The sequence below is a fragment of the Chinchilla lanigera genome, unplaced genomic scaffold (assembly GCF_000276665.1).
Source record: "Chinchilla lanigera isolate Chin_1 unplaced genomic scaffold, ChiLan1.0 scaffold00020, whole genome shotgun sequence".
NCBI lineage: Eukaryota > Metazoa > Chordata > Mammalia > Rodentia > Chinchillidae > Chinchilla > Chinchilla lanigera.
This window is the reverse complement of record NW_004955421.1, coordinates 20,959,534-20,971,873: the sequence shown is the minus strand read 5'-3', so window position 1 is coordinate 20,971,873 and position 12,340 is coordinate 20,959,534. Positions and strand designations below refer to the sequence as shown.

Here is a 12,340-nt window from a genome sequence, read left to right as displayed (position 1 = left end):
TTCTTTTTTTTTTTTGCCTTGGGCAGTAGGTGGAGCAAAAACCTCCCAGTCCACCTAAACAAATTCTTCCTACTACTCACTGGAAAAATAATCCAGTGACAACAACGGAAGAGCCAGTGTTCAAGCAAATTCTTTTGGGATTACGTGTGTATCCGCTTACCAACCCAGGTAAGGATGACACATTTTGAGCCACAGCACATGAGATCCATGCAAGTCTAGTTACTGGAAAGTTATAGGCTAGACACACTGCTCATACAAATAAGAATTTCTACACACTGTGAAGCTGAGCAAGCAGTCCTAACAAACTCAGTGAACTATTGTCAGATACAGCTAAGAGTAATTTATAATAAAAATGAAGTCACATAAATCACCAGTAGGAGAATTAAAAATGACAGTCAACTAAGATGCACAGTATGCTATATGAGGTATGATCATAAAATATGGTGAATGTTTAAATTAAAAATTAGGGGCTGGGGATTTAGCTTAGCGGCAAAGCGCCTGCCTGGCAAGCGCAAGGTTGTGAGTTCGGTTCCCGGTACCGGAGGAAAAAAAAAAAAAACAAAAAAACAAAAAAACAAAAAACAAATAAATTAAAAATTATTACAGTAAAAACAGTGTCATTAGTCCCCCTCAACATACCCGCCTCAGTGCAAACACACTTATCCCCCTTGCCACTTTCTGAAGCAGTTCTGGAAGTCCTTTTGCCTCAGTACTGTTCCATGAGTGTCTCAATGTTGTGAATCAATCCAAAGTATTTATGACAATTTCTGTCAAAAGAAAACATTGCAGTGTTTCCTCGCCTACCCTGCTCACCAGACCCCGCACCATGCAACTTCTGGCTCTTCCCCAAAGTCAAAATAACTAGGAACAGTAAATGATTTGAATTTAGGACGTGGAAGCAGCCACAACAGTGCAACTAAAGACCCTCCTGAAAGAGGTCTTCTAGAACTGCTTCGGAAAGTGGCAAGGACAATGGGATAAGTGTGTTTGAAGTGAGGAGGAGTATTTTGAGAGAGAATAACGGCTATGTGTCTTTTACTAAAATTAAAAAAATAGTGTAAACATTCACTGCATTTCATGAGTATGCCTCAAAGCTCTGTGCTCCCAGGACCAGGTGGCGTCTGCATGTGCCATGAGAAAGTCAGTTTGGTGGAAATTTGCCTGGCAGGTGGCTTTCTCAGAATTCAGGATTAAAACCCAAAGTAATCTTTCAGTTCCAACAAATGAATATCACATTCTAGGGACTCTGAATAACTGACTTAATGGTTTACTATTCAGTAGTTCTTAATCATGTAAAAGTTTATGGAATTACAAGTCAGTCATGCAGAAGACCTAAAAGAATAGAAAATCTGTGTATTTCAGAAAATTTAGCCTCTTATTTTGATAATTGTACATTCATATGTGGTTGTAAAAGTAGTATAGAGAGATCCTTTACCCAGATTCCTTTGATGGCAACATCTTGCAAAATTACCTCACAATATGGTAACTGTGATATTAACAGTATACAACCAAGGTGCAGAACATTTCAACTGGGAGCCCCTTGTGTCTTTTTATAGCCATGCCTACTTCTCCTCCTCCCTTTTCCAACTCCTATCTTTAACCCTGGCCAACTAGTAATTTGCTCTCCATTTCTGTCATATTCTCATCTCACGACTGTTAAATGAATGAATGTCAGAGTGCTCAAAGTTTTGGAAAGGTGTCAGATTGCTGTCCAGAGTCTCTGCAGTGCTTTACATTCCATCCAGCAATTACAAGTGACCCACTTTCTTCACATCTTCTCCAGCATTTGGTGTTGTCACTGCTTTTTCATTTCAGCCATTCTGACAGATACGTAGTGATTTCATATGATTTTGACCTGTGTTTCTTTAGCAGCTAATGATGGTGAACATCTTTGCAAGGGTTTTCCTGTTATCATTGTGTCTTCTTCAGGGCACTGTCTTCTTAGGTAGCATGCCCATCTTCTAATTGGCATGTTTGGTTTGGTTTCTACTGTTGAGTTTTGAGAATTCTTTTATAGACTAGGTACTGACCCCCTGTTTGATATATGTCTTACAAATGCTGTTTCTTTGTCTACTGTTGTTTTTTTTTAAAACCCTCTTACAGGGTATTTTGCAGTATAAAACTTTAAAATTTTGAAGTCCAACATTTTTTTCTCCATTTATGATCATAACTTTCAGTATTATGGCTAAGAATTCTTGTCCAGTCCAGAGCCCCAGGATTTCCCCCCTTTTCTAAATATGATTTTTATAATTTTACATTTTATACTTGTCTATGATTAATTTTTGTTAATTTCTGTATAAAGTGCATGTGATGTTTAGGTTAAGGATATTTTTTCTTTCTTTTTTTTTTTAACCTGTTTATATCTACTTCATCTAGCACCATTGTTGAAAAGGCTCTTTTTCTCCTTCGAACTGTTTTTACTACTTTGTCAAAAGTAGTTGGGATTATTTGTGTGGATTTATCTCCAGGTTCTCTCTTCTGTTCCACTGGTCTATGTGTCTATTGCTCTGACAATACCAGACAGTCTTGGTTACTATGTAAGTTTTGAAACTGGGCGTATTGATTCCTAACAACGATTCATCTTTTCAAAATTATTTTACCTGTTCTAGTTCTTTGCTTTTATATATATATATTTTTTATTTTTTTTATTTTTTTTGGTTTTGGTTTTTCTCCGGTACCGGGAACCGAACTCACGACCTTGCGCTTGCCAGGCAGGCGCTTTTGCCGCTGAGCTAAATCCCCAGCCCCTGCTTTTATATATAAATTTTAGAATAATTCTGTCTCTATACATAAAACATGCTGCAATTTTGTAATTTTTGTAATTTTGCACCAAACCTGTATAAAATTTGGCAAGAACTAACATTCATGAATATGCTACGTCCAGGCATGTAGAGCCATCCTGGAATCCACAGAGAGTATGTTGAAGCCTGCTCCTCACTGTCATGGTATTGGGGTGAGGGAACTCGGGTGATAGATAGGTCCTGAGGGTGGAACCCTTGAGAATGGAATGAGCCCTTATAAAAAGAGATATGTAACCTCTCTCTCTCTTTTCTGATATGTGAGGGTACAACGAGAACCTGGACATTTCTGTGAACCAGGAAGCAGGTCCTCAAGATCCGCTGACACCCTCACCTTGGACTTCTCAATCCCTAGAAATGTGAGTAATTAGTGTGTCTTATTTCAGCCACTCAGTTTATGGTATTTGCTTATAGCAAGCTAAAACAGTGATTGTATCATATTGCATTCCTATAAGCAATATATGAATATTTCAACTGCTTCACCTCCTTGCCAGCAGTTACTATTGTCAGCTTTTAAAAATTTAAGTCTTCTAATAGTCTGTAGTACACATTTTTTGGGAGGTGTTTTTTTGGTTTTTGTTTTGTTTTGCTATCTACATGCTTTGTGGTGTAGTGTCCAAATCTTTTGTCTATTTTAAAAATTAGACTGTCAGTTTCTACTAATGGGGTTTAAAAGCATTTTAAATGTGGTCTGGATATGTATGCTTTGTTTTATATATGATTTACAAATATTTTCTTCCAATCTATAGCTGGTCTTTTTATTTTCTTAGCCTTTATCAGAAGTTTTACACTTTGATAAAGTTTAGTCAACTTTCCTTCATGACTTGTGATTTTGGAGTCAGATCAAAGGGCTCTGCTGTGAAAGTCTTGTGCTACATTTTCTTCTGAAAATTTTACAGCGTTAAGTTGCCCATTTAGATTTATGGTCAACTTTGTGTTAATTTTTGAAGTTAAGTTTTTTTTTTTTTTTTTTGCATATGACTGTCCAGTTGTTCCAGTATTATTTGTTGGAAAGTCTATTATCTCTCCATTGAAATTTCTGGCCTCTTGACAAAGGTCAATTGACCATGTTTGTGTTGGCAAGTTTTTGGATTCTGTCCTGTTCCATTGACCTATGTCTCTATCCTTGTGTGCTCAGTCGGGGTAATTTTGCTCTCCCCTTGTGGTAACATCTGAGGACATTTTTGATTGTCACTAGTGGGAAGACAGTGTGGCTGGCATCCTATGTGTAAAGTTCAGGGATGCTACAAACCATCCTGTGGGATATAGGACAGCCGCCACAACAATTATCTGCTCTGCATCTTTGTATTATTGAGGGTAGGAAATTCTTGCCTGTCCCTTTACCAGTCCCAAACTTTCACGATTACTGTAGTTTTCTAGCAAGTTTTAAGATCAGATATATGATTTTCCCAACTTTATCTTTTCCTTTTCAAAATTGTTTTAATTATTTCAATTCTTTTTCCTTTCAGATACAGATTTTAGAATAAGCTTGCTATCTCTAAGATAAACTTGTTGGGCTTTTTATTGGAATTGTATTAAGTCTAGATAACTTAGTGGAAACTGACATTTTCACCATATGGACCTGGTTCATGGTTTACTATATAACATGTATATTTGGAGCTTTTATAAATGGTATTTTTAAAATTGCCAATATAAAGTTGTAAACTATAATTTGTGTTGTAGTACACAACACATACAACAAACATGTGCTGGTTTTCTTAAGTTCTTATATCCCGCAATGAATTTAAACTCACTCTTAGTTCCAAGAATTTTTATATAGATTCTTGGAATTTTCTACACAAACAGTAATGCTATCTACAAGTAGGGATAGTTTTATTTTCCCTTCCCCAAGTGGATGTCATTTCCCTTTTTATTGTCCTATTGTACTGGGTAAGATCTTCAGTGCAATGCTGACTAAGGGTGGTGAGAATGGACATCCTTGCTATGTTCCTGACCTTAGGGGAAACAATCTCTCGTCAGTAAGTGTGATATTGTATGGAGTTTTTTCATGGACTCCTTTATCAGGTTGAGAATGTTCCCCTCTCCCTAGTTTTGTTATTGTTCTTGTAATGTTCTACTTCTTTGTAGCAATCAAAATGACTACGTGATTTTTCTTCTTTAATTTTCTAAGATGAGTGATCACACTGATTGATTTTAAAATGTTAAACCAACGTTGCTTTCACGATATTAAACCCTATTTAGTCAAGGTATATAATCCATTTTATATGATGTTGGATTCTATTTGTTAATATTTTGTTGAAGATTTTTGCATGTAAGCGTTCCATTTTGATTTGTAATTTTCTATTTTTTGTTTTAATGTTAGGCTAATGTTGCCTTGATTAAATGAGTATGGAAATGCTTTCTTCTATTTTTGAAAAAACTCTGTAGAATTTGTGTTATTTCTTTTCAAATATTGGGTAGGATTTGCTACTCAAGCTCTCTGGGCTTGTAGATTTTCTTTGTGAAAGATTGTTAAAAATACAAATTCAACTTCTTCAGGAGTTTCAGGACTATTCATGTTATCTGTTTCACATTAAGTCAGCTTTGGCAGTTGTTACTCTCAAGGAATCAGTTCATATCTCTGAAGTTATTGAACTGATCTGTGTAAAGTTTGTTGTTATTGTTCTTGCAATTCCCTTATTATCCTTTCAAATGTCTGTAAAGGAGTACATAATAATATCCTTGCCCACATTCTTGGTACTGCTAATTTTTTCTCTTTCTCTCTGGCAGTCTTGTTAGAAAATTATTAATTTTATCATTCTTGAGAAAGAACCAACTTTTTTGGTTCACCCAATTTTTCTCTTTTGCTTTTATGCTTCCAATTTCAGTAATGTTTATTCTTATTTTTACCATTTCTTCTGTTTTCGTTGCTTTAGATTTGTTTAGTTTATTAAAATGAAGTTTAGTTAATCAGTTTGAGATCTTTATTCTTTCTTAATATAAATATTCATTGCTAAAGATTTCCCATTAAGGACTGCTTTAACTGCATTCCATACAATTTTTTATGTTTTATTATTTTTATTTTCTTTTAGTTAAAATTATTTTTTAACTTCTTTTGAGAGTTTCATTATAATCTATGAATTATTTATAAGTGGGTTGTTTAATTTCCAAATGTTTGGAGAGCTTTTCTGTTATTTCTAGTTTCATGTGATGATTATCAAAGAATATATTTTGGTTCTTTGATGTTTGCTAAGGTTTGACTTATGACTCAGGACATGGCCCATCTTTCTGAATGTTCCATGTGCCCTTGAAAGAAAGTGTATTTTGATGTAGTTTGGTGGAATGTTCTTTAAAACTCAATTATATTAAGTTAGTGGATGGTGGTGTTGGGTTCTACTAGATCCTTGCAGATTTTTTTTTAATCTGACCTATCTACTGCCAAGAGAGGTTTGCTGAAGACTTCAACTATAATTGTGAATTAGTTTATTTCTCTTTGCCATTTTGTCAGTTTTAGTTTCATGAATTTTGAAAGTATATTATTAAGCCACAAACATTTAAGGTTATTATGTCTTCTTGATGATTTGATCCTTTTATTGTTATGTAATTTCTTTCTTTATTCTTGGTTGTATTTTCCTTTAGAGCAGGTCTGATGGCAATATATTTTTCAGCTTCCCTTTACTGAGAATATCTTATTTGACCTTCATTTCTCAGGAGTATTTCAGTGCACAGAGATACTGAGTTAATAGTTCTGTATTTTTAGTACTTTAAAAATATGCTATGTCTTTCTGACTCCATGATATTCTCATGAGAAACCTTCAGCCACTAGAATCATTATTTCCCTCTGAATTACATATTGGATTTTTTTCTTTTTTGGATGGTTTCAAGAAATTTTCATTGATTTTAGTTCAGTAAGCTGGTTATGTCTGATCTTGAATTTCATTGAGTTTCTCTAAATTTAAGCTTTGTCAACATTCTTGAACCTGTGAATAAATATCTTTTGTCAAAATTGGGAACTCATTAGCCACTTCCTCCCAAATATATACTCAGCATTACATTCTTCCTATTGTTTTCTCCTGGAACTCTGATGACGAGAAAGTTAGACCTTTTATTAGTAGTGTTCACATGCCTCAGGGCTTCATTCATTTTTACAAATATTCTTTTTCTCTCCATTGTACATATTAATTTATATTGATCTATTGTCACATTAACTGGCTCTTTCCTCAGTTATCTGCTACTGATCCTATGCAATGTATTTTTTAGTTTGGTTATTGCACTGTTTATTTCAAAAATTTTTAATTGCTTCTTTTTCATATCTTTTCTTTGGTGAAGCCATTTGACTTTTTTCATTTATTTCTAGTGTGTTTGTGATTGCTTGTTGGAGCACCTGTATAACAGTTGCTGTAAAGTCTTTTTCAGGTAATTTTAGCAACTATGTTATCATAGTGTTGATGTCTGTTTACTGCTTTTTACATTCAATTTGGTATTTTTCACATTAATTGTGTATCTAGTACTTTGAAGTGTATTTTGAACATTTTGAACTTTATATTATAGAACTATGTCTTAAATCGAATGAAAACTGCTTATATTTATATTGTAACAGGTAATCAGACTGGTATGATTCCAGCCACAAATTCCAACCTGACATGTGTGGGCACTGTTTCTAATGTCATTTTAGTTTTCAAAGCCTTTGCAGTGCTATTTGGATCTGTTCCATAAGTGTGTCATTCAGTGGTTAGTTTGGGACTTTGGCCATGGCCTTTGGGTTCATTCAATTCTCGGTCTTCGGCATGCTGATTAAGATCAGGTTCATGAATGCACAGCTTGGAGTGATCCCAAGTGTTCACAAACACCATGGGCCTGCTCTTCTGAGCCCCCCTCTGCTACCTCCTTATATTCTTCCTTTTCCCAGAACTCTATTTTTTGGCCCTCTGGCCTGACAATTGAGCTTCAGTTATTCTTTCCACCGTGTGTGTCTGTGACTTCACTTATATCTGGCCCATGTGACAGGAGGACTGATAAGGAAGAGAATGAGTGGAAGGATCTACATCTCCACCTATTTTAGAGGGAAGTGTCCTTTCCTCAGAGTTTTGGGTTTTCCTAGCTCCAGGTAGAGCCTCTGTCACTGCCCTCACTGGATTGCTTGGGGGGCAGGGAGCAGAAAACTGAGAGAAGGGGAGAAAAGAAGGAAGGAAGGCATGGAGAAAGGAAATGGCATCTCCATTTTGCATCTGAGTGCTAGGAACTCACTTTCTTCTCTTCTCAAGCCAGAGCAGAGGTCTTCCTAGAGCACTGACTATACCCCAGGGCTGCTGTTTGGGTTTCAGGCTGTGCTATGTTTAGGCCAGGGGACACTGGCGGGGAAAAACAATAAATTCACCTCACTACCATTGTAATACTTCAAATGCTAGCCCTTGCTTCAGCTCCATGTACTACCATCGTGTTTTCAGAGTCCTTAAGTAGCTGCTCTTTTTTTTTTTTTGGCTCTATGCATTCTGTCCAGGTTGGTAGGTGTGTTCAGTGGAGGCCCAGGGTAAAGGGCGTTTCCACCATCTTACTTGGACTGGGAATCCCACAACATACATTTTAAAAACTATGTACAGCTGTCGTAAAGTCTGAGACCATACTTTGAATGAGAATCACTGGTCAAAAGCATCATGGCACAAACTCCAATATGTCTCAAAAAAATGAAAACCAAAACAAAACAACCCCCCCGTGCACAAAACCAAAAACCAACAAGTAAAACTACATTTGTATATTTATCAGTCTTTTAGTCAGAACCAGGTACCATTAATCAAAAAACAAAACAAAAAACAAAGCAGAGCAAATCAAAGCAAACAAACAAGCATAAAAATCCTTGTGATTTAAAACTTAGCTTCTTTCAGCATATTTCAAAAATAGTATACCTGGATGATATTACTTTAGTTCTTGGTTGAAATGTACTCAGGACAGTGATTAAAAACAGACCTTGGTTTTTATCCAATGTTGAGAAAAGAAAAAGTAATCTAGAGTTTGCTTTGTTATCTTTTGTGACACTGCTTTGAAAGACATTGTCCATTCTGCACAGCATTGTTTAAATAAAACATTCTTCTTTGAATTTCATGTAAAGAAAAAATGTACCACTTCTTGTGAACTCTCGTACTTCTTATAGGACTTAGGTTTTCTTTTGATCCTGGTTTTCAGGAGCCTCCGAACCTCACAGAGCCTTTGTTCAATCACTGGCTTTCCTCACCTAGGTCTCCTGGAATTATTTTATTGATAGAGACTAAGCAATAAATAAATACAATGCAGTGATAAGATTATTAGTATCTACTTGATTTTTCTTTGCCATTTTCTTTGTATTTTTATTATGCTCTTTTAAAGAAATAAAGCTTAAATAAAATAATTAGATTGAATCAATATGGAGAACATGGGATTTTATCATGCAATAGCTATCCTTTTCATATGTACTTGAAATTCTCCACAATACAAACTAAAATTTTAGAAGATAAATAAAATGATCATATAGTATAGCATTGGTATTAGATTAAAAAGGCAATGCTTGAAATAGTTGGTCATGGAGAAAAGTTAGCTCATTAAATTCTAGTACACATATTGATGGTGCTATCATAAACCAGGGGAAAAATTCTCAACATATATATTGAATACGTTGTACATTGTATGTTGTAACTGGTTATGGATCAACATTTTGTAGAAAAAAGGATTATTTTTGACTAGATACAATACCTCAGACTTAATTTGCCTAAGAGTTCAGTGGCAAAATTAAATAATGTGAGATGTAATAGAAAAATATAAATGTTTAATTAACAATTTTTAAAAACATTACAGTAAAAGACACATTACCATTATTCACCTTCAAAATTCTCCCCCTCAGTTTGCACACACTTATAGCATCATTCCTGCCACTTTGCTTTTTGTTTTTTGGTACCGGGAATCAAACTCAGAACCTTGCGCTTGCCAGGCAGGTGCTATGCTGTTGAGCTACATCCCTGGCCCATTCTTGCCACGTTCTTCTTTTTTTTTTGTAACAGAAATCAAACTCAGGACCTTGTGCTTGCCAGGCAGGCATTTGTGCTGCTGAGCTATATCCCCAGCTCTTGCCACTTTCTAAAGCAGTTCTGGAAGTCTTTTTTCATGCCTTTTCCTAGCGTCTTCAATATCCTGAACTAATTAAAAATATTCACAGCAATTTTTGTCAAATAAAAACATTATAGTGCTTCCCTAACTACCTTATTTGCTGGATCTGGCACTGTGTAACTTCTAGCTCTTCCTCAAAGTCAAAATAACCTTAAAAGGTAAATATTCTGAAACAGTTCAGGACACTGAGGTAGTTACAACAGTGCAACTGAAGGCACTCATGAAAGAGGGCTTCCAGAACTGCTTCAGAAAGCGGTACAAACCATGGGATATATGTGTTTGAAGGGAGTTGGAGTGTTTTGAGGGGAAATAATGGCAATATGTCTTTACTGTAATAATCTTTTAAAAAAGAAGTAAGTATTCACCATATTTATTGATCACACCTCGTAAGTATCTTAAAAAATACATGATAATTGACTATATGGGGAAGAACTTTTAAAGTTAAAAACAAAAGATTTTAACTACAGAAGGTCAAAGATTTTATCATATAAATGCTTTATATTTTGAAAATTTAAATAACTATAATTAATAATTCAACAAACTAGGAATAATATTTGCAATAAATACTGGTGGCAAAGAGTAACCATTCTCTACTCATGTTAAGCTAATACAAAAAAATAAAATAATTAGTAAGTGTCAAGAAGTAAGTCATTTGATAATTTACAAAAAGAAATGGCTAATAAACATGTAAAATGTATTATTAAATAACCTATTAAATGAAATTAGAACTACTAGATTTCACTTTAAAAGTAATTTAAGGGGCTGGGGATTTAGCTCAGTGACAAAGTGCCTGCCTGGCAAGCGCAAGGTCATGAGTTTGATTCCCAGTACCGGAAAAAAAACAAAAAAAAAAAAAAAAAAAAAAAAAAGTAAGTTAAGTTGATTTTAATACATGTGCCTGATTAACAATAATTCTTTTAGATTATGGGTAGTCTTAAAGGTTAAGACTGAGAAGAATAATTACAATATGATCCCAAATGTGTCATAGGAGAAGGAAAAGGACACACTTATGCATACTTATATGTATGTATGTATTAACTATATAACTTGTATGTATTAACTATATAATCACCCCAAAATTTTGTATGAAAAGTACTAAGGATATAAGAACAAATTCCTTTGGAAGAAGAGAAGTCCCCTACTTTAAAACTGAAGATTGCCCCAAGTCCCAATTTTTGCTTCCCTGAATGTTCTTAACATTGTGCTTGAATCCAAACATACTGTGTCTGTGTCTAGAATTAGCTGAAAAGTGAAAACTAGAACCTACTTTTTGGGGATTGTAAGACGACATATGAGCAATTCCCCCCTTTCTTTTTTCTAAACTTGTGCGCTAAACGACCAAATCTATCAGCTACTGCGGTTTCCTAGGGTTTTATAAGGTGTGGGGACGAACTATCTAGGTCCTTGGGGCTGCTTGTGTGTGTGTGTGTGTGTGTGTGTGTGTCTTTGTTTTGATTTAACTCCTTCCTAACCATAAAGATTTGAAATAAATCTCTCAGAGCCTCAGGAAATCAGCTCTTGGGAGTAAGACATTTTGGCCAATACTTCAGTTTATAAGGAATACATTCTTTCCTTTTCACACCTTAAAGCGCTGCACTCATCTCCATCAGATTCTGGAAAGAGAACTTAGTAGGTGAGTGAAGACATTAGAGTTTCTAGGAGTAGAACTTGGAGGGCAACAGGAATGTTCTGTTTTCTTCCAAAATACTATTCAAACCAGCCTGGGCTACATAGTGAGCTCAAGGCCAGCCTGAACTGCATAGCGAGACCTTGTCTCAAAAAGAAAAAAGAAAAAAAAAAACTGCTCAAGCTTAGGGCTACATAGTCACTTAGAAAAGGTTCTAAGGTGTGATGTCCTATGCTGAATATTTCATGGACTCAGTCCCTGGGCTCCTTTGCTCTTTAGTTTTCCATTGGATGAGGCCAGTCACATGCACATCAAGATATTGGAGCTTATTTTCCTCAGTACTTCCTCTACCATTTGGTGCTCTCTTTCTACTGAAGTTCTTATCTCCTGTCAAGCAAGCCTTAGGTATAAATTCTCCCGACTTATGATGGTTCAACTTACAATTTTTCTACCTTATCTCACTGCAAGTAGAAACTGCCGTGTGATTTGGTCATTTTGTTTTCCAGGGATATTCAGTGGAATCCTCTCTTCCATGCTGGGCAGTGGCAGCAAACTGTCCCTCATACTCAGCTGTGGCCATGAGGGGAAGCCACTGAGAATCTTTTAGTGCTGTGTTGCTATCTAGGAGGTTCTGCAGCTTAGTTCTATCAAATGCATTTTACACTTAAAGAGTTTTCAACTTAGGATCCATTTTCAGTATGCAAGCTGAGGAACATCTACAGGGCACAACTACATTCTCCAGTTCCAGTAACTTTCTAGTTTCATACCTTTACTGCTGTGAGTTTCACTGACTGTAGCCTCTCCCATACTTTCATAAGCAACAGCACACTTTCATTAAATT

The 12,340-nt window shown here is 35.5% G+C and overlaps 1 long non-coding RNA gene across 4 annotated transcripts in view; it reads left to right on the top strand.

The window, feature by feature from the left end:
- Positions 1 to 12,340, top strand: part of LOC106148436 — an 81,188-nt gene that overhangs the window by 25,953 nt on the left and 42,895 nt on the right. For 3 of the 4 annotated variants that reach the window (XR_001233877.1, XR_001233878.1, XR_001233880.1), the window contains exons 2-3: positions 27 to 168; positions 3,064 to 3,157. This is a non-coding gene — a long non-coding RNA (uncharacterized LOC106148436). Of the gene's footprint in view, positions 1 to 26; positions 169 to 3,063; positions 3,158 to 7,095; positions 7,157 to 12,340 lie in introns of those variants that run through there. The other variant, XR_001233879.1, reaches the window with a different exon arrangement.